Source organism: Amblyomma mixtum, chromosome 3 (genome assembly GCF_055824585.1).
Source record: "Amblyomma mixtum isolate Tamu chromosome 3, ASM5582458v1, whole genome shotgun sequence".
Taxonomy (NCBI): Eukaryota; Metazoa; Arthropoda; class Arachnida; order Ixodida; family Ixodidae; genus Amblyomma; species Amblyomma mixtum.
The window spans coordinates 271434607-271455690 of NC_143014.1; the positions used below are offsets into that span (position 1 = coordinate 271434607).

General features: G+C 46.9%; 1 protein-coding gene, 1 non-coding gene and 1 pseudogene across 2 annotated transcripts in view; 1 reads left to right on the forward strand and 2 right to left on the reverse strand.

Annotated features, from left to right (window-relative positions):
• LOC149354751 (uncharacterized) overlaps positions 1–12589 on the reverse strand; it is a 73090-nt gene extending 60501 nt beyond the window's left edge. Inside the window, exon 1 of the mRNA XM_089577547.1 lies at positions 12508–12589. The gene's annotated coding sequence lies outside the window, so the exon portion shown is untranslated. The remainder of the gene's footprint in view (positions 1–12507) is intronic.
• On the forward strand, positions 6907–6978 carry TRNAQ-UUG (transfer RNA glutamine (anticodon UUG)). Its single transcript has one exon. It is a non-coding gene; the product is annotated as a tRNA-Gln (tRNA).
• A 2207-nt stretch (positions 12590–14796) lies between the features above and the next one.
• LOC149354754 (uncharacterized) lies at positions 14797–16333 on the reverse strand (annotated as a pseudogene).
• Between the last annotated feature and the right edge of the window lie 4751 nt (positions 16334–21084).

The window sequence follows — 21084 nt, forward strand, 5'->3', positions numbered from 1 at the left end:
AGTGCGTTTAGTTTTTTAGGCTGTTAGGGGAAGTACAGGTTAAGGAATAGAATTTAGGTCAGTGACCTAATTTCGGCCGGGACTATTTGGCCGACAGTTGTCTCAGTGTTTTTTTTTGTGCGTTAACTTTTAGAGAGATAGCTATTTTTTTTCCAAGTGATTGATCGGCATTTGCGGTAGCCAGACTTTTATTTTAATTTTGCACGTGTTTTCAAGTGTTTTCGTCTTGAGCGTGTAGATATCTGGGCATTTGGTGCAAGCAATAATCGAGTGTTGCTACGATGGTTAAGCTACTGAAGGTTAGATGTATGGAGTGTGAGGAATCGGTGAATTTAAAAGAAACGCGGTTCGATTCAGTGGAGGAGGCCGAAGGCGCAGATTTTATGCGCAAATTCTGCGTATTAGGTGCACGCCTGGACAGGGCTGAACAGGCGAACAGCGAACTAGTGCTAAGGATGGATGCTCTAGAAACAGAGTTAGAGATAGAGAGGGCAGAGAAGCGTAAGCTTCAAGTACAGCTATCTCAGATCGAGTCAAAAACGGCGGACACCGCCATTGGAAGCCACAATGGCGGGCATTCCAGCGCCAGCCACGTGGATGGGGCTTGCACTGGCATGGACAGCGAGGGGCCAGTAGGTCAGACATGTTCAGGCAGGAACAGCTATGCACAGGTGGCAGCTGGGTATTCGAGAGGCGGTACTGAGAAGGGGTCCGAGCTATTTCCAGGAAATGAGGGCACAGTCGCTGATAAGAGGCAGCGAGATCCGGAAGTTAGGAGGGAGTGGCAGAGTACCCTAGTGCTTATCGCTGGTGACTCAAACATGGGGCGCTGCAAAAGAGCTATTCTGGACCGGGTGAAGGGTGATAGGCGGGTAGCAGTCGGGGTGTTTCCAGGAAAGACAATGGACGATGTCCTGACAGCGACTAAAAGTGAACTTTCCGAGAAGGCTGCAAGGCGTAACTTGGTAGTGGTAGCGGCTGGGCTAAATGATGTCCTGAATGGTAACGCCGCACAAGTAGGGAAAACATTAGCTGAGGGAGTTGACGGTATAAGGGCGATAGCACAGCAAGCGCAGATCGTGGTGTGTACAGTGCCGGAGGTACAAGGAAGGAATGCAGAGGTTGCTAAAGACGTTGTGAATCTTAATCGCGAGATAAGGCAGTTAGGCCTCGAGAAAGGCTTTGAGGTGGTAGAAATAAACAAGGAAGTGCACAGGGCAGGTTCGGGCAGAGACTTTGGACGAGATGGCATCCATTTCAGTGGAAGGGTAGGAGAAGAGATAGGCAGGCGCCTGGGAGGCCGAGCGGTAGCTTTTTTAGGGGGTCCACGGTGGCTCAGGGCGTAGGTGTAGGTAGAAGCGATGTAAATGTAACAATGGCGGCTGATCCCAACAAAATGGCCACTAGGAGGCCCAGAAAGAAAACTACGAAAAAGAAATTTAACGCCAGGATCAGTTACATAAACATGCAAGGGGGTAGAAAGAGAGCGAAATGGCTAGAAATAGAACAGCAGTTAAAGGACGAAGCAGTAGGTGTGTACGCTCTATGCGAGACACATCTGAGGGATCTAGAAGATCCACCTTTCATCGATGGCTATGTCTGGGAAGGGTGCAACAGAACAACAACGGAGAAGAAGGGAGGAGGAGTAGGTATGCTGATACATCAAGGAACAAATTGGCAAAGAATAAAATCAACTTGCAAAGAACATGTCTGGGTATCAGGTACAATTGCTGGCAAAAGGACATGGCTAGGGGTAGTTTATTTAGGGACCGGGGACAAATGCAGGCAAGAAAACAAGGATCTAGTTAAGTGCCTCAATGACGATATAAAGCAGATTGGAGACTGTGTCGATATTATTTTGCTTGGAGACATGAACGGCCACATCGAGGATCTGGATGGATACACAGATTGTAACGGGAAGTTAATGCTGGACTTGTGTGAGCGGCACAACTTAGTTATTGTCAATAGAGAAACTAAATGTGAGGGACAAATCACGTGGGAATCCCGTAACAGGCAAACAACCATTGACTACTGTCTAATGTCGCAGGGCATCTATAGCAAGCTCGCAATAATGGAAATAGACGAAGAGGGGAAGGACAGCCTAGGAAGTGATCATAAACGTATTAGTCTACAGTTGGGAGCCCTAGTCAAAAGAGAAATGCAACGAAGTCCAAAAGACAACGCAAAATTAAATGATGAACAAATAGCGCTAATATCAGCCGATATAGAAGAAGTAATTGAGAAACGCCACATGGAAAATTGGGATCATAATCAGTTGGAACTGCTCATCGCTACAAAAATGAAACAAGTGAAAGGAGTTAACCGCTGGAGAGGAAAGAGGAAGCCACGAAGCTGGTGGAATATGGAAATTAAGGAGGCCATCGAACAACGACGGGTGGCTTCAAGGGAACACAGAGAAGCAAAGAGGGCGCAGTATCTGTAGAGGAAATAGGAAAAAAATGGGAATCTTATCGACAAAAGAAACAGCAAGTTCAGGTCCTAGTCCAGGCTAAAATAAAGCAGTCCTCTGATAAATGGCTGGCTGAAGTTCGCGAGGCAAATAAAGGGGGGCCAAGAAAAGTCTGGAACCATATAAGCTGGTTGGGAAAAACAAATCAAAGAAAGCAGGAACAGATTATAGATGCTGAGGGAAAATGTTTGGAGGGAGACGATGCTGTGGACTACATTACGTCATTTATAGCTGCGTCTTTTAGCGACGCCAATGGGGTAATCTCCCCAAGTGAGGCGGCAACACAGGACAGCACAAAAGAGAACAGCTTAGAACTGACTAGTCTTAACTGGGAAAAGGCGGAAGCAAATATTCCTAAAACCACATCCGCAGGGATAGACGAAATTCCAATTAAGCTGATTAATGAACTTGGCCCAAGAAGCAAGGACGCGCTGAAAAAGCATTGGAGGCAGTCATAACAAATAAGCAAATTCCGCACAGCTGGAGACAGAGTAAAATGAATTTGATTTATAAAGGGAAAGGAGATAAGATGAACATAAAATCCTTCCGTCCGATTACGATAACATCTGTTATGTACAGGCTGGCAATGCAGGCGGTGAAATTAAAAATGCAGTCATGGGTAGAAGGGAATAGGATACTCGGAGAACTTCAGAATGGGTTCAGAAGGGGTAGGCGGTTAGATGATAGCCTGTTCGTGCTTACCCAATGCATAGAAATAGCTAAGGCGGAAAATAGACCTCTGTTTATAGCCTTTCTAGACATAAGCGGTGCATACGATAACGTGAACAGGGAACTCCTGTGGAGCATATTGAAAGATTTAGGTGTTGGTGATGAGGTAATTGATTTTCTACAGGAAATCTACCGAGATAATGAAGTTGAAATTACATGGGAAGGGAAAAAAAGTACCACAACTGTAGGGGTGCACAAAGGATTAAGGCAAGGTTGCCCTCTATCACCGCTGCTGTTCATGCTTTACGTGATTAATATGGAAAGAAGGCTAGAAGAAAGTAATCTGGGTTATAATCTATCGTACAGATTAGGCGGAAATGTAGTTGAGCAGCGACTCCCGGGTTTAATGTATGCGGACGATATTGTACTGTTAGCAGATAGCCAGGAAGATTTACAAACTTTGGTTAATTGCTGTGGAGACGAAGGAGACGCTCTAGGATTCAGTTTTAGCGCAACTAAATCAGGTGTGATGATTTTTAACGATACAACTGATCAGGTGCTTACAATACAAGGCCACGAAATACCCAAAGTGGCCGAATACAAATACCTCGGGATATGGCTAAACGAAGGGCAGATATACACGGAAAAGCATGAACAGGCTCTTAGGGCAAAAGGACGAAGAGAGGCCGGGATAATGAAACATAGGGCATTATGGGGGTACAACAAATATGAAGTACTAAGAGGTATTTGGAAAGGAATAATGGTGCCGGGACTTACTTTCGGCAATGCGGTTATGTGCTTAAGGGCAGAAGTTCAGTCGAGATTAGACGTAAATCAGAGAGCTGTTGGAAGATTAGCACTAGGTGCCCACGGCAAAACCACAAACGAGGCAGTACAAGGGGATATGGGCTGGGCATCGTTCGAGGCACGGGAAGCAGAGTAAAATACTATATGAAGAACGCCTGAGGAAATTGGACGATAACAGATCGGCAGCTAAGGTATTTAAATATTTATACAGAAAGAACGTTGACTCACAGTGGCGGAAAAGAACTAGAAAACTAACCAGTAAGTATGCCAGTCATGAGGGCGGAGAAAGAAAGAGCATTAAACGACAGGTCAAAAACGCGGAAGTTAAAAATTGGATGAATTCAATGGAAAAGAAACATAGTGTAGAACTATATCGATTCTGGAAAAGGCAGATCAGGAAAGAATTTTTCTATGACAACTCAAGAGGCAGTGCCCTACTTTTTGAAGCTAGATCAGGGTGTCTTAGAACGCGCAGCTACAAAAAGAAATTTAACGAAGAAGATGACACATGTGCAGTGTGTGGTAGATCTGTGGAAACAATTGAACACCTCATAATCAAATGTGATGGTATCCATCCGGATGTCGATGCAGGCACAGTCACTCTTTCTGAGGCCCTAGGGTTTAAAGATAACAATGGTCATGTAAATAAATCTGCAGTGGAAGTCAGCAAAAAGCGATTGGAGGATTGGTGGCTGAAAAGCAGAGATGTGGAATAAGGTTAGAATAGTAGGAAACCGTAGGCAAAGTTGATGGAGAATCTTAATGAGAATTGCCAACACAGTAAACAAAAAAAAATAAATAAATAAAGAAAAGCTGAGCATGGCGGCAATTGCCACCACCCCGTTTCAAAGGGGGCGCTCCTATCCATCCATCCATCCATCCATCCATCCATCCATCCATCCATCCATCCAACAGCTTCGGTACTTTCAGAGTTCCAGTGACTTTAGCGGGCACCACGCGTGAGCGCCATCTACCGCGCGCCACGGAAACCGACCTCCCTTCCTCTCCTCCTCTGTGACGTTTTCTGGTCGCCCGCGCCGGCCGCGGGGCCATGGAGTTGCGCCTCCTAAAAGCCTTCTATCTCCGTGCCCAGAGGTAACTTCACTGAGGGCATCCTGCCGCCATGTGCACTTTGCTGGTGAAGTTATTATTAATGCCTAGAACACCTTCTTGCTCCGGCTCGTCTTGTTGAGTTCTAGACACCACTACTGGCAGGCAAGAGGCGAAGACATAGGAAGCATGAGCACTGTGTTTGCCGATGCATACCGTGTTTATACGGTTTCGTCCCGAACTGCCAAATTGAAATGCATCCGTGAATACCGTTCTTATCCAATGCGATGTGTCCCGCCAGCCTGATCACATCGGCCAATTCGAAGAAGAAATGGAGCGGCTCAAAGTCGTCGTAGACGCGGCGTCGATAGGCGCCTACCAGATTAATCACATCTGCGCTGTAACGACGCATTCAATGGCTGCTAAACAAATGGTGAAAAGGTAAAAAAAAAATGCTGCACTGGATACCAAGTCATACTATAGTGACGATGTCATGCGTAAAGTACTGGAGCCCTTCGGAAAGCTGAGACTGTCCAGGGAATCTTGGCTTGCAAGCAAGTTCTATGTCGCACAGACTTCGTCCAGGTCAGTGGTGATCACCACGAAAGACGGGTTTATTGCGAAGACGTTGCCGCATCAGTTGCGTATTCAGAGCAGCTAACGTCCTTGTTATCGTTCACGGAAGGTCGCCGCTCTGCCTACGAAAGAATGCCGTATTTGTTCAGAGTGCCGCGAATTCAGCTGTGGAGCAGAAGGCTGCACGAAGACATTCGCTGCAGTCACACGAGCCCTGGGCGAGAGTTTTAGTATTGGGGGATTTACGAAAATGCGTGCATAGCGGAATAGCGAGTCCAAAGTGCGCATGCGCCGCCCGCGAAAGCCGCCCGCTTCAGCCGATTCAGACGGCCTTGCGATTCCGGTGGGCATGTTTACAGCCAACTACTGGTGTTGTTGCTTTTCGCGATGACTTACCTTGCTTCGACGATAAAGTTTAAGCTGCAATACAGCCTAGTTTTTCAGATCCGCTCGCGATTCTTAGCACTCCAGCCTAATGGGACCTCAGGTGTAACCGTCTGCAACTGCCCAGAAAGTGACACAAACGTCCGGAACTAAGCAAAAATATATTTAGAGGTTTGTCGCGGTGTTTTATATACTTAAATCATGTAGCACAACCATTGATATTAAATTAACAAAAGTGTTTTGAACATTAGACGCCACGTGACGGAAAATATTCTTCCTATAACGGTTTCTAGTTGACATTGTTTTTACTAGATGGTGCCACTGTGGTACGTTTTTCGTTTCGCTTTATTCTAATTTTTTCGGCACTTTTGCTGGCGAAAATAAGTGTTGGTGCAATAATTGGCTCAAAAGACTCTGAAATATTTTATTTTGGAAATTTCGTGGCATCGGCGACTGTTTTAGAAGGACCTTTCACCTCCATGTCCAGCAGATAGCATTTAACGTTTTCAGAACGCTATACCAGAACTATCTGTGGGGATAAGTTGCTTGCAGCACGCTAGCGTAATTTCCAACAGGTCCGCTATCGCTCTACTAAAAGTCTGTTACAAAGGGTATTTGCAAGTATATAATGCCTAGAATGCCCTGTACCTATCGTGTTCCGGCGTGGTCTGCACGGATCTATTTTCGGGAGTGCATGCATAAGTATATTGAAGTTCAGAAACTTGCTCCTGAAGCTCCCGAGTGGCTCAAAAGAGTCGAGCCTTTGGTGACGCTTAAGGAGTTTTAATATGATGTGTTGTTAATTATTGCTCATTGCGCTCTGTAAGTGTATTTGTGTACTGTGGTTCTTGCCGAAGTCAGGCAATAAATAAATCCGGCGTGGTCTAGTGCGTACAACACCTGGCTTTCACCCAGCAGGGCCGGGTTCGATTCCCGGCGCCGGGAAGTGTGGGCTCATGGTGTAATGGCTAGCACTCTGGACTTTGAATCCAGCAATCCGAGTTCGAATCTCGGTGAGACCTTGTTTTTTATTTTCCCTTTTCTTTTTTTACCCACTATTTTGCTGCCAAAGTTTGCGCCTGGGTGTCCATGGCCGAGTCAAGCTGGCCCAGAGGCAGCTTCACTACGCGCATCCTGCCGCCATGTGCACTTTGGTGGTGAAGTCATTATTAATGCCTAGAACGCCTTCTTGCTCCGGCTCGTCTTGTTGAGTTCTAGACACCACTACTGGCAGGCAAGAGAATAAGACATAGGAAGCATGAGCACTGTGTTTGCCGATGCTTACCGTGGTTATACGGTTTCGTCCGCGACTGCCAAATGGAAATGCATCCCTGAATACTGTTCTTCCGCAATGCGATGTGTCGCGCTGGCGTTATTACATCGGTCAATTCGAAGAAGAAATGGAGCAGCTCAAGGTCGTCACAGACGCGGCACAAACATATTTCACCACAAGCATATTTCACCACAAACATATTTCACCACAAACATATTTCACCACAAACATATTTCACCACAAGCATATTTCACCACAAACATATTTCACCACAAACATATTTCACCACAAGCATATTTCACCACAAACATATTTCACCACAAACATATTTCACCACAAATATACAGGGTGTTTCACCTAAGACTTTCTGCAATAAAAAAAAGCTATTTGAATTAGATGCACGCTTTTTCTGGCATAGCATTGTCAGTGGTGTAGTACATCATAATGCAGCTAAGACGTGCTAACTAGCAGGCTTGTTAACCAATATTTAACTTTTAAACTATCACCGTTGGGCTCCTTAATTATTGAGAGGCATGTAGCCCACCGTAAGTAATGTCCATATCCGTTTTGAGAATTTCGAGAGCGCGATTAACCTCGGCGCTGTGGCCCAACATATTTTGGCTATCTCGACGAATTAGGTTCACTGGAGAGGTTGCTTTGCCTGCAAGCTTCTCAAACCGCATGTATTTTGGCGCGATGTAGGCGAAATTTGTTGGGCCACAGCGCCGAGGATAATCGCGTTCTCGAAATTCTAAAAACGGATATGGACATTACTTACGGTGGGCTACATGCCTCTCAATAATTAAGGTTCCCAACGGTAATAGTTTAAAAGTTAACTATTAAATATTGGTTAACAAGCCTGCTAGTTAGCACGTCTTAGCTGCATTATGATGTACTACATCACTGACAATGCTCTTCCAGAAAAAGCGCGCATCTAATTCAAATAGCTTATTTTTAAAAATTGCAGAAAGTCTTAGGTGAAACACCCTGTATTTCACCGCAAACATATTTCACCACAAACAAGTGCACATATTTCTACGCAAACACGTTTTCACAATATTAACAGCACCATTACACGAAAAACCAATTTGGAAATTTGACTATCCTATCGTAACTGCATGGAGCGAAACTCCCGCGGCAGCAGAAGATGTAGAAAAGCTCTACCGCAGCGCCACTAGTTCCTGCGCCCGCCACTTTAGCCACCTCCCGACAGGAGCTGCGAAACTGAAACTGTCTAAGAATATTGCTTCAGATAGCAGAGCTACACTTGCCGTCTGCAATGCCACCAAGTATGAATTGCTCCCGTTACATGACGGCTGCGCTGACGGCAATAATATTTTCCTTGCCTTTTGCATAGGCTTAGCAAGAACCACGAGACGCAATAGTGAGGTATTTTCCTGCAGTAAATAAATAAAAAGATTTCATACGTAATAATTCTTTTGTACTGTATTGTGCGTTTTTATCGTAAAGACTAAAAATTTTTCTTACCTCTACCGGTGTAAGAAAAGAAGAGGAGTGCAACCAAAACGAACACAAGTGAGGACCACACAGGACTAGCGCTAACTGTTCTTTTACTGTTCTTTTCTTAACATGCGGCCATCTAGCCCAACAAAAAGTTCTAAACTCAACCGCTCGCTCGTTTGCGGTGAAATTGCACACAGAGCTTGCGTATTATGGTAACTTTTGTATCGTAGCAAGTTTTACAACGGTACTTACTTAGTTGAGCCGTGCATGACGCAAAAGCGCAATCGTCTGCGTCGAGATCGGCGAACCGAAACCAAAAACATCGAGTTTTTGCTGAAGGGCTGCAGTGGCGCCATATGTCTTCTGCAGTGGAAAGCGTCACATGGCGCCAAGGCGTGCGTTACAAGAAACGCGGGCCCTTTGAATACGCCGTTCCGTCATATGCGTTGTCTTTAGTAAAGGTCTGGATAAATGTGCTTTACTAAAGACAACGCATAAGCCGGAACGGCGTATTCAAAGGGGCCGCACACCCAAACGTAAACACTGTGGCCAACCAGCCACCTATGATCACATCCTGTGGGACTGCAAAATAGAGCCACCTCCGGGTGATCTAGTTACCGCTCCTTCTCTCGAGCGGTGGGAGACCGTGCTGACTAGCTCTAACCCCAGAACGCAAGTTTTGGCGGTGGAGTGACTGACAGAGTCGTCGAGGGCTGCGTACTCTCGACCACTCAACGCGACCTCTTACCAAGCTCTTTCCGGCGAATAAAATGTTTTACAATCAATTGTCTTTAGTACTTTTCAAGTATAGTACAGTAAAACCAATTACAGGCTTATGTGTCATCATTTACCCAATGAAAGCGACATACACACACTACACCCGAAGAACAGCTGTTCCCCTCGCTGGATGTCCCGCTGTCGGAGTTGTTGAAAGAAACAGTAGTAATTTATTGGCACTACACGACGTCCGTTCTTGTGTACGCCCCTTCCTTGTGTCCGTGTCTGTTTGATGCTGTTTTAAGAATTATCTGCCACCAACTCGCTCGCGCTTCTACATTTGCTGATAACAAAGCAACTGAAAGACTGCCCTTGCAAGCCTGCCCTGAACATTTTATTTATTCATTTATTTATTCATTACCTGCATCGCCTATTTCCGACATTAGAGACATTTTGATAGAAAGGGGTACGTGCTTGCGCAAAAGACGGGACGAGAACGAGGAAACACAAACGACATGTACAATGCGCGACTTCCAACTAGTTTATTTCATAGACAGCTGCACATTTATACCCTAGAGGTCAAACACAGCGATAAAAATCGTCGCATGCGCATTTCACATCATCATACTGCCACCACAGCCCCGCCGTGGTGGCTCAGTGGTTACGGCGCTCGGATGCTGACCCGAAAGACGCGGGTTCGATCCCGGCCGCGGCGTTCGAATTTCGATGAAGGCGAAATTCTAGAGGCCCGTGTACTCTGCGATGTCAGTGCACGTTAAAGAACCCCAAGCGGTGGAAACTTCCGGAGCCCTTCACTACGGCGTCCCTCATAGCCTGAGTTGCTTTGAGACGTTAAACCCCAATAAACCAAACCATACCGCCACCACGCCACCACAGGTGCAGCCTGATTACATCGAAAGTTCCAACAACCCCCAGCACTGCTATCAAGAAGGAAAGAAGAATCATGAGGTTAAAAATGAGGAACGGTGGCATTAAAAGAAATCGTAGCAAAGCAGTGTCAAAACCAAAACCAACAACCAAAGGCATTTAATACCAAGGCAAACGCATTTACATTTTGAGACATTTTGAGGACAGCAACAACAACAATCAATCCTCAAAGTGGCCGCCTCCAGCGTCTATGCATCGCTGCAGCCTGTGCGTACATTCCTAGAAGACTGCAGCTCTCATGTCGTCGCTTATGGTGTTGAGCTCTTCTTTGATCCGCTCCTGAAGATGTTCAAGAGTGCGAAGGCTTCCAGTCCTGTAGACGATCGATTTGACATATCCCCATGCGAAAAAATAGCATATGGTGTCATATCTGGCGATCGCGATGGCCAAGGCATATTGGCGGACCCACGCCCCATCCACCGTCCCGGAAATTGCTCATTTAACCATTTCCTTCTTTGGCTGCATAGTGTGCAGGGGCACCATCTTGCTGGAAGATGCCTACCTGCTGCTGCATATGGTACTGCACCAGCTCCGGCAGAAATTTTTCCTTCAGTAGGTGCAGATAGGAGTCGGCTGTCACGGTGTCCTCAAAGAAGAACGGGCCGACCACTCCCTCTCGCCATATTGCGCACCAGAAAACTGTGCGTGGCGAGTTCACTGCCCTGGTGTGAATGAAATGAGGGTTGCTTTTCGCCCAGAAACGCGTGCATTGTCGGTTCACTTGACCGTCTAGATGAAAAACAGTCACGTCACTGAAGAGCAGAAAATCGAGGTGTGTAGGGTCTGCTGCCCCCCTCTGCTGCTCTGAGCGGCAGAATGAAACCCGCTGGGCTTTGTCTGCAGGGCTTAAATTCTGGTGAACCCGCACCCTGTACGGACGCCACCCTCTGCTTTTGAGTGCTCGGCTCACCGTTGATGGGGCTACGCCGAACATAAACCCAGCACGGATGCAGGTCATGCGAGGGTTGGTTTCAAACACGCCCTAAAGCGCTTCACCGATTCCGCGGTGTGTCTTCGATTTATCTTCTCGCACTTGCCTTGTCACGTAGCCGGTGTCTTCAAACTTCTGTCGCAATTTAAAAACGGCTGCGTGAGACGGTTGCCGCCGCCGAAACCTCATCGTGAATTGTTTGCGGACATAGCGAACTGAGTTTGTTTCAATTACCCACACCACTGCCGCCGCTTTCTCTTTTGCACTGTAAGTTGCCATACCGCACCTCAACACACCACAGCACAGTGACACAAAGAAGTCAGGACAGCAGCGAAGAATAAAAAGTTTGCCCCACAGAACTAAATCAAAGAAGAAAAACACAGCTCAGCACTTCGCGACGTCGTCCTCCGACGCTTTAGAAGAGCCACGAAAGCAGACGATATCATTGGACGAAAAAAAGACGTCAAACAATATTCTTTTAACGGCACAACCTCGTTAAAATAGTTGTTTCCGGCATTTTTTTCTGCTCAGTTGGCCGAAAATGTTCGAAGCGCTTCAGTTGAAGCAGACGAAAAGGCCGGAACGGCGTATTCAAAAGGCCCGCGCTCCTTGCAACGCTTGCTTTGGCGCCTTGTGACGCTTTCCACTGCAGAAGACAGATGGCGCTACTGCCGCCCTTCAGCAAAAACTTGGTGTTTTGGGTTTCGGTTCGCCGATCTCGAAGCAGACGATTACGCTTTTGCATCATGCACGGCTCAACTAAGTAAGTACCGTTGTAAAACTTGCTACGATACAAAAGTTACCGTAATACGCAAGCTCTGTGTGCAGTTTCACCGCAAACGAGCCAGCGGTTGAGGTAAGAAAAATTTTGAAAATCTTTACGATAAAAACGAACAATACGGTATGGTTTTTGCATCGATCATGCATGTGTTGGCAGGAATGGCAGACGAAGTTTTCGAACGTTCGCCACATGTGTTGACTGCCGTAGGGGCCGGAACAGGGTTAATGATAAACCAGTTGCATAGAGGTACCATAGTCAATGGTGGTCGAGTGCTACCGCCGATTAGCGGGACGCGCAATGTCCAATTCTCAAATTACTGCCGATTCACCTAGGCGAAATAGTTCACTGGAGACAACAGCGCCTTCATTAAAGACCGAACGTAGCAGTCGACGTTCGCGCATTGAGAATATCTTGCACCAGAAGGCGACTTACCTTACCTTTAGCAAGCCGCAAACGAGGAATCGCCTTTGAAAATTGCGAATCAATCTCCGCAGCAGACCTGGCTGTGACGGAGGCAGCGTCGCAACTAAAACAGCGTCGTCTGCTCAGTGTGCTAGTCAGCTGCTAGTAGCACACCAGCGCCGCTTACTCTAGGCCACTACCCCTGTCGGCAGTCGATAGTTCTGGCTTACTCCAACTTCTAGTTCAATATAGAGTGAAACTCGCACATCCTCGTGTACGTTTAAAAACTGCAGCAGAGAATAATTTCGGAGTGCTGAGGTCTTTCGTTTTCAAAAAGTGTCAGTGCGCTTGGAACATAGTGGGCCTGCGCGATTGCCACCTAGGCTCTGGCGCTGCGATCGCTTGCGCTATAGCTAGCTCGCATTGAGGAGAGGTTTCCTCACTTGATGCTACCCCCACTGCTCGCTGGTGTCTGCGCGCCGCAGCGCTTGAGGGGCAATAACGCGTTTGTTTTAAGTTGTGCCAAGAAGTACCTTGGTATCGCTGCGCGTATCGTGGTATTGTCGTACTGTGCCAGTTTATCAATGGCTCTGAACTGGCCAGTCATCTCCTTCGCTACTCCTGCCAAGTCGTGGCTCTCCAAGAGACGTAGCACTGCGACCGAGTGTTCCACTCCATGCAACGATGTGCGGTGGTTAAGTGTGCCTCATCGGCTTGGTCATCCTCGTGTTGCTGTGTACACCCGCGCCAGCCTCTCTCAGGTGCACGTCGATGTTTCTGATATCGTCAGTGGTGCGGTGGAGTGCTGTGCAGTGACAGTGCTCGTCTCTGGTAGCGATACTTTCGCAGCTAGTTTCTGTGTGGGCTGCCATGGCTAGAGTTCCGTCCAGACGGAACTACAATTTGCGCTAGAGTTCCGTCCGGACGGAACTACAATTTGCGCTAAAGTTCTGTCCAGACGGAACTGCATGTAGCGATGGGATTCCGTCGAGACGGAACTGTATCTGACACTATACAGTTCCGTCCAGCATTATCTGCCACAAGAGTTATGTCCAGACGGAATTAAAGCTGGCGTTAGGGGTTGGGAACCCAGTTTGCTTGCAGACTGTTGCATGTCCGTTGAGAAGAATGGCAATCCTGTTCCACTTAATATGTAACAGGATATTCTGCTCTATCATTTTATTTTCCGAGCAGTCAGTGAGAAATGGCATAGAACGAGTTTTGGCTTGGGTTTGTTGGTCTGTTTGCATAACGCTTGTTCACCGTTTGTGTACGTCCTAGTCTTTTTCGGGCTACATCATCTTGCAGCACAAACAGCGACAGGGCTTCAGATCACTCCTCAAAGAGTTTCTGCACTCTGCTTCTAACAGTGTTATTTTCCCAATTTTGCATGCATGCACGGAAGTTATACCTTTGAGGATGCAACTAAACGCAGTACGCGGACAGATATTTTGATGCTTTGAACATGCGTACAGAGGACATCTGTATACAGCTTTGTCAACTGGTTATTCCAGAGGCAAACAAATGCTTTATGTGGGTAGAAATTACCCATTTTGGGGGGAAAACAGCCCGAACAGATGAAGGACAGAGACCAAGAAAACACAGACAAGCGCTCATCTGCGTGCTTCCTCTTCGTCTGCTCGCGCTGCTTTCCACCCAGAAAGATTGCATACCAGCTAGCCCAACTATCCATTCTACTATAATGAAATGACCCAATTAGAATTCATTATGGCCCTTTTGCTCAAATTGGTGCAACCATGAACACCAAGTTCAGTGAATGTGCTGAAGGTAGAAGTGTATTAAAAGGAAATTTGTTTTGCCAGCACTACTTTCTAAAGTAGTGCTGGCAAGCGCTTTCTTTATCATTCTGGCAACACATGTGGTACCAGCAAAGACACGCTTCACAAACAATTGATGGTGCTTCACTCAACAGGTCCTTGCAAGCATTACACTTCCACTTCATGTTCTTGCGCTTGACTTTAAGCACGTATTGCACAGCACATCGGCAGTGAAAAAGTTTTTCACGGCAGCAGCGTTGAGCTGGCTGTCCGAGATGGACTCTGGGAGCCTTGAAGGGATGGTTTCCACTTTGTCTTCCCGTGCAAGACAAAATTCATGCGACTATGAGCACACTGTAATGAAGCCTCCGAACGCACTTTTCTATCCTTAGCGCCTCAGGAGGTGCAGAGTTCACCGTACATATGTTGAAAGGCCACTTTCAAAAAACACCCATCCTGTTTAGCTAAAACAATTGCCTCAAAATTTAAATCACCTAGTGTCCGATAGGCAATATTGCTGCAAAATGGGCTTGTAAGTAATGTATAGCTATGCTGAACCACATAGAATGTGACTATATTGCACAGTGTATGTTCACCTAGCCCCTTTCCACAAAAGAGCTGGAAAGATTGGAATAGGACATTTAAGTTCACTCACCCAGGCAAACTTCTTTTTCCAAGGAAAGTCTGGCATTTCTGTCTCCAACCAGCGAACCAAGAATTTTCTTTTGTTTTTCAGCTTTACTGAGATCAGAGCGGGCTTTTGGAACTTTCCTTTTAGGCAGTACAATTACAGTGACTGCACATCCCGCTGGCCGACTGCGAGGTTTAATCTTTTTTGGCAGTTAGATTGTACTAAGCTCTGCAGCATTCGCTGCCTCGGTACTATCAGCTGACGTAACTGTAAGCGCAAGGCTTGGAGACATTACTGCTGCCGCTTTCTCAGCTTCATTGAACGGCGGCACATGGCCAAGTACCATTTCCAGCAGTAGCTGACTAGCAGTTTTCGCTGGGCTTGGGGCTGGTTCATCTTCAACAATGGGACTGAGACTGGATCAGTGTGCTCTAAGAGAGTGACCAGTGCTTTCTTCACTTCATGTTCTTATGGACATGAAGAAGACCTAAAAAAACAATCTGATGCTGAGTCTGCTTCAGTGCAGTTGTACTGCTGATGGTAGTTTTGTTCATTAGACTGCTCCCCTTCCCACTCCTTTATCAATAGCTTTAAAACTTGTACACGCTTCAAATACTGGTCATTGCATTCCGCTGATGCCAGCTCAGCCAAGTACTTGCAGAGTGGAAACAAAGCTTTGTACCTTTGCTGCTGTGTCATTGGCCTTGGCTTTTTTGCAACTGGTGTGACAGATATGGCTGGAGTGTTTCATGCCTCTTTTGTGAATAATCGTTGTTTGCAGTGCAGTGGTTATATTTTTTGCTCCATCTTTCACTACATAGCTTTCCTTCATAAAGACTAAGGCCTTCAGCTCTTCTTACGGCAAGGATGTGATGACAGGGCAGCATTATTGAAAGCCTAAATGAGCAAGTGCAGCTGCACAATGTAGTTGCAGTCTCACCAGAGATTGACTGGCATCGCCACTGATCTTGGCAGTCAGCTTTAACAGTAACATTCTTTGACTGCTCACCTTGCTGCTTAACGAACAGAAAAGCATACGGCGTCTGAGTCAGCTGATACTGCTGGAGGTGCTCTTCCGCTTCCAAACGTGTGGGATGTTTATAGACCGAATCTGCAGCCATATGGTCCCTCTCTTGTTGCTTTGTGGTTAGAATACTGAATAGGGCTGCAACAAACTGCTCAAGAGAGCAGTACAGAGGGACAACACTCTTTAGTTCTGCATTAATGCTCTCAAGGCGGTTGTTTGTTGTGTTATTAAAGCTCCCAGCTAAAGACTAGTCCTTTGGGCCATTCATCCTTACTACTGCGCCAGTTTTTGTTATAGTACTCCAGTACAGATGCTGGTGCTGTAGGGCCCAATTGATCTTCAAGCTTCGTAAACTCATCAGACCTTGTATGCACCATCCTCTGAAGAAGCTTGAGGGCATGGTCATGTTCTGCTGACATAGTCATCTTTGTACAGGTGATTTCATGTCTTCAGTGTGTGAAACACACAAATTAAAACTTGTGCCTAGGAAAAGCACTTCTTGAGCAAATCTCACTTTAGCAGATTCTTATCTCCCATGATGCATCTTGTCTTTGTCCAAGAGGGATTGAGATCCTGGAACTTGTCAAGGAGCCACTCCAGGCTGCATTCATCTTCCCTCACAAGAATGGCCACACAGACTACTTCTGTAGCACCACTGGAATCTTCATTGTGAATGATGTACACTGGCTTCCTGACATCTAAAAACTTGTATGTGGCATCAATGCCTAAAATCTCTGGATATGCAGCCATTGTATTCTGCACTGAAGGGGTGGAAATAAGGAGACCTTAGAAGTTATTGTCATCCACCAGGACATGGCAGTCAGAATGTGCATGCAGTTAAAATAAGGAATGAAACGAATGTGAGAATGAAGATATTTTATAACTTCCCATTTATTCTCTATGCAGTCCAGCAAATGTACTGGGTTACAACTGATGGTGTCCAGTGCACATTAAACATACCATAATCCTTTTGAAGGAGATGCACAGTCTGCTCAAGGTCATTCTCATTGCTGGCTTCGAAGAGCTGGCCAGGTTGCTGAGGTCCTTCAGCAAGACGACTTTGCCTGTGTCCTGTTGAATTTTCTGCTTGAGAAGCTTTTTATTTGCCTTCAGCTGCAGCAGCTGGTGGTCCTGACCCTTTACGCCTTCCGGTAGCACTCGTTGCTTAGGAAGTTATGCATATATGGCCTAAAGAATAAAGGTACCATTTTAATGCATTATAATATGAACACTACAGAGCATGAGGAGATTCTTTTCACTCTTTCAAGGTTTCCAATGAATTACGAATTCGCACTGCTGTCCGCAACTTAGCCGCAATGTAATACAGAGTGCATGAAAGCTGCCAAATTTATCAGTTCGTTTGGATGCATACCTGAGATACAGGATGGCTGTATTGGCAGTTGTATGGTTGTATTCGCGTTTCGGAGGTTCGGCCGCCCTTGATGCCGTGGTAGTGAACTTGATAAACAAGTACGTTCTCATTGATGTACTGCTTGATTCCCTTCCGCTTCGCCGCTGCTACGACCGATGACTCCTGCTTGTAATACTGTACATAGTTTTTATCGCTGTACGCTTTCATGGCTTCCTCAAATTCCTGGAACGTCGAAAACTTTTTGCCAACCTTCATGGCGCAACTGGTGCAAGCATGTGGCTGACGATCTAGCTGGTGTGGTTGCATCAGCCATGTGGTTTGCTGAGACTGCTACCATGTGCTACTGCTGCTACTCACCACCACCACTGACTGCTGAGGTTTGATGATGATGATAATTTGGTGGAAGTTGCTATAGCGCTACCTACAGGCACAGCGCAGGTTAGCACTAGCTCTATGTGCACGCTGATTTTAAGGCCTTCAAGGCGCCTCATTTCTTCCCCATTTTATTTTATCTATATATTTATAAATAATTTGCTATCGCTTGTTACATTAGGTGGCCACTCAGCTTGGCTAGGAGCATCGCACTGTCATGATCATCATCATCACAAAGGCGTTGATGAGCGCGTCTGAGCGCTTCTATTGTCAACTGAACCAAAATTAAAGCAATAAAAGGGTGCAGCAATAAATGTTTGTACACTTTAGGGCAGTATGCACTAGGCATATAGTATGGACAGTACGGACATTGTATGGACGGAACACTAGCTGAGTAAATATTCCGCCTGGACGGAACTGCAGTAGCAGCAAATGTTTCTATCTGGACAGAACGCTAGACACTCCGTTCTATGTGCATCCAAACTGACACTGGGCCCCAGGCGTCTTGGTGCGCATTATGCTGCGCCTTTCTTGTGACAGCCTCCTTATTGGGCATTTTAATTCTCACCATACAACCTGGGGCTCTCCTGTGAACTGTCATAGCAGAAAAGACCTATTTGATGCTGGTCTCGCCGCCGGTCTTTTGTGCCTGAATACAGGTCATCACACTTATGTTTCGTGCTGTGTGCGTTCGGCCATCACTGTCTCTCTCCTTCGCGTCGTCCCTTCGTGCCCGCGATCGCACATGGAAAACCTCGCCAGACACTCGGGGATTGGACCATTTCCCCAAATATTTTACACTGCAATCTATGCTCCCACTCACATGCACTTACACTGTTGTTCAGTGGACAAAGGTCCGTAAACTCTGTGCAGGCTTCGACAGTTTGAACTTTCTCGAACATATCTGCCGGTGTGCCAGTGGTGCTTTTACTGTGTGTACCATGCCTTTGGGGATGCCAGTGCCTGACATTAAGCTCCTCAACCTTCGGACGGCTCTCTGGTTGGCTCACCACCGCGCTCTGCGGTTTAACCGCCCGGAATGGTGGACTGTTTACAATCGGCTTGACGCGGCTTATCGTCGCCATGCCAAACGACTCCGGAAGCAAAGCTGGGCGAATTCCTGCTGCACCCTCAATACGCAGCATCTCCAACAGTGGGCCTGGCGCATCATTCGCTCTTTTCTTGAGCCGGGTGGCTCGAGGTGTTCTGTTTTGGCTGTTGCCATCTCCCTGGCAATCACCAGTGCCGAGCTGGCTGAGCTCCTGGCGGACCACTTTGCTCCCGTCATGGCTGCTGTACCTGCTGTTGTCCACCCGCCTACGTCTCTCTCGGCATCCCCTCGCTTCATCAACGCCACAGCACCCAGATCAGTGCTCTCTGCAGTGCGGACTTCACTGCTCATGAGTTGCGCTCAGCCCTGGCCAATCGCAAACCTCACAGCACCCCTGGAGCAGATCAGATGCTTCAGAGCTTTGACCCGCAGCAAAGCAACCTCCTGCTTGCTGCCTTCAGCCAACTCTGGTGTTCGGGTGTTGTTTCTTCTGCTTGACGAAAGGCTATCGTTGTCCCCATTCTCAAAAGGGCTAAATAACAGCGTATCATCTTTTCATATCGGCCTGTATCTCTTACTTCATCAGCAGGCAAGCTCATGGAAACCATGGCGCTATGCAAGCTTGAATGGATTGCAAATGCATGTGGTTCCATTGTGCCCCAGCAAAATGGCTTTCGCAAGCTGCGTGCAATCACCTCCTTGGAACAGGCCAAGCTGAATAGTCATGCTGGTTTCCTGCTCCTTATTGATGTCAAAAGTGTGTACGATAACTTTCTGCACTGAGCGATAATCCAAGTGCTCATCAATACTGGTGTAATGGGTGAGCTTCTTGCATGTCTGAGATCATTTCTCTCTGCTGAACTATACGCATTTGTGTTGGAGGCACGCTTAGCTCACCATGTTCAGTTCCTTCTGGTGTGCCACAAGGAGGAGTTATTAGTCCCTTTCTCTTCAACCTCGTTATGGCTCATGTTGCCAAGTGCCTAACTCCCCCAGTGCGCAATTCATGCGTGTTGCAGTTTATGCAGATGAGATTGCTCTTTTTGCATTGTCACCCACCTATCACATTGTGCATTCTGTTCGTGTCCTGCAGAGTGCTGTCTACTGAAACGCTCCCTTCCCCAATGTGTTGGCCTAAGCATCTCTGTGAAGAAGACCGAGGCACTTCTTTTCCATCCTCAAGGGCACAGCACCACCATAGATGGCAAATGTAATCGTGAGCCAGCGTCAAGCTTACGGACGCGGTCCTGTTGATGACTCGAATCATGCCAGTGTGACTGCATTGCGGCTTGCATTAAATGCGCCAACAAGGCTATCTAAAAAAAGATCTAAAAAAGGCTATCTCAATGAAACACTATCTTCACAAGATCGGCATCGAAAGTAACCCAAATTGCGTACAGTGCCACACTCCAGAGACTGTTGAACACCTTCTTTGCGAGTGCCCGAACTATACTGCTGAAAAAACATTGGAAGCGACCGTGAAACCAATTTTGTGTGCGTCTACTAGCCGTGATGCGAGTGCCAGCCAGTGTTGTGTGTGTGTGTGTGTGTGTATGTGTGTGAAGACATCACCCGTGAAACTCATTGTATTATGCCATCATCAACCTTCATTTGCACTTTCCTTTTCCTCCTCTTCCCTTTCCCCTGTGTGGAGTAGGAGGCCAGGGCCATGTTACTACCGGCCGACCTCTCCACCTTTTCCTCATTAAAATTCCTTTCTCTCTTTCTCAAGGGCACAGCGGTCAAAGATGCTTTTCTTCCCTCCACTACGCAGGCCTGGACAAACCTTGGCACAAGCAAGTGATCTATTTGGGGCTCACCATTGACTATGATCTCACTTGGTCGCCTGCTGTCAATGCTGTCCTCTAGCAGACTAAGGCAGTTCAGCGCTATGCCCGTCGATTTCTTATTCGAGAGGGGGGTTCCTCGCCTGCCATCTGTCTGCAGCTTTACGAGGCCATGGGCACATCCAAGACTTTGCATGCCCTACCTTTCATATCCCTCAGCCCTTCTCAGTGGCACAGGACCAATGCCGACCACCGTGCGGCTGTTCACTCTTACTATGGCCTCCCATGGTACTCGCAGATTGGCCCCACCTATGCCGAGATCAACGCCTGGCCTATCTCTCTGCATGCTTTCAAAATCTGCCTCCAACACATGGAACGCATGAGCCGCGCCCCTGACTGTGCCCCACTACTCTTACTGCTAGGTCTTGCTCCCCATCATAATTATCGACCTAAGCCACCTCATCTCGACATCTCGCCTGTCACTGAGAGAACTTTGCCGGGAATTTGATCCAAAAGGCGTATGCCCCATTGTGCCCTGCATCACGAGGCGCTCGAAAATATCTCCCATCATATTGCTGGAAGTATTCTTTTATA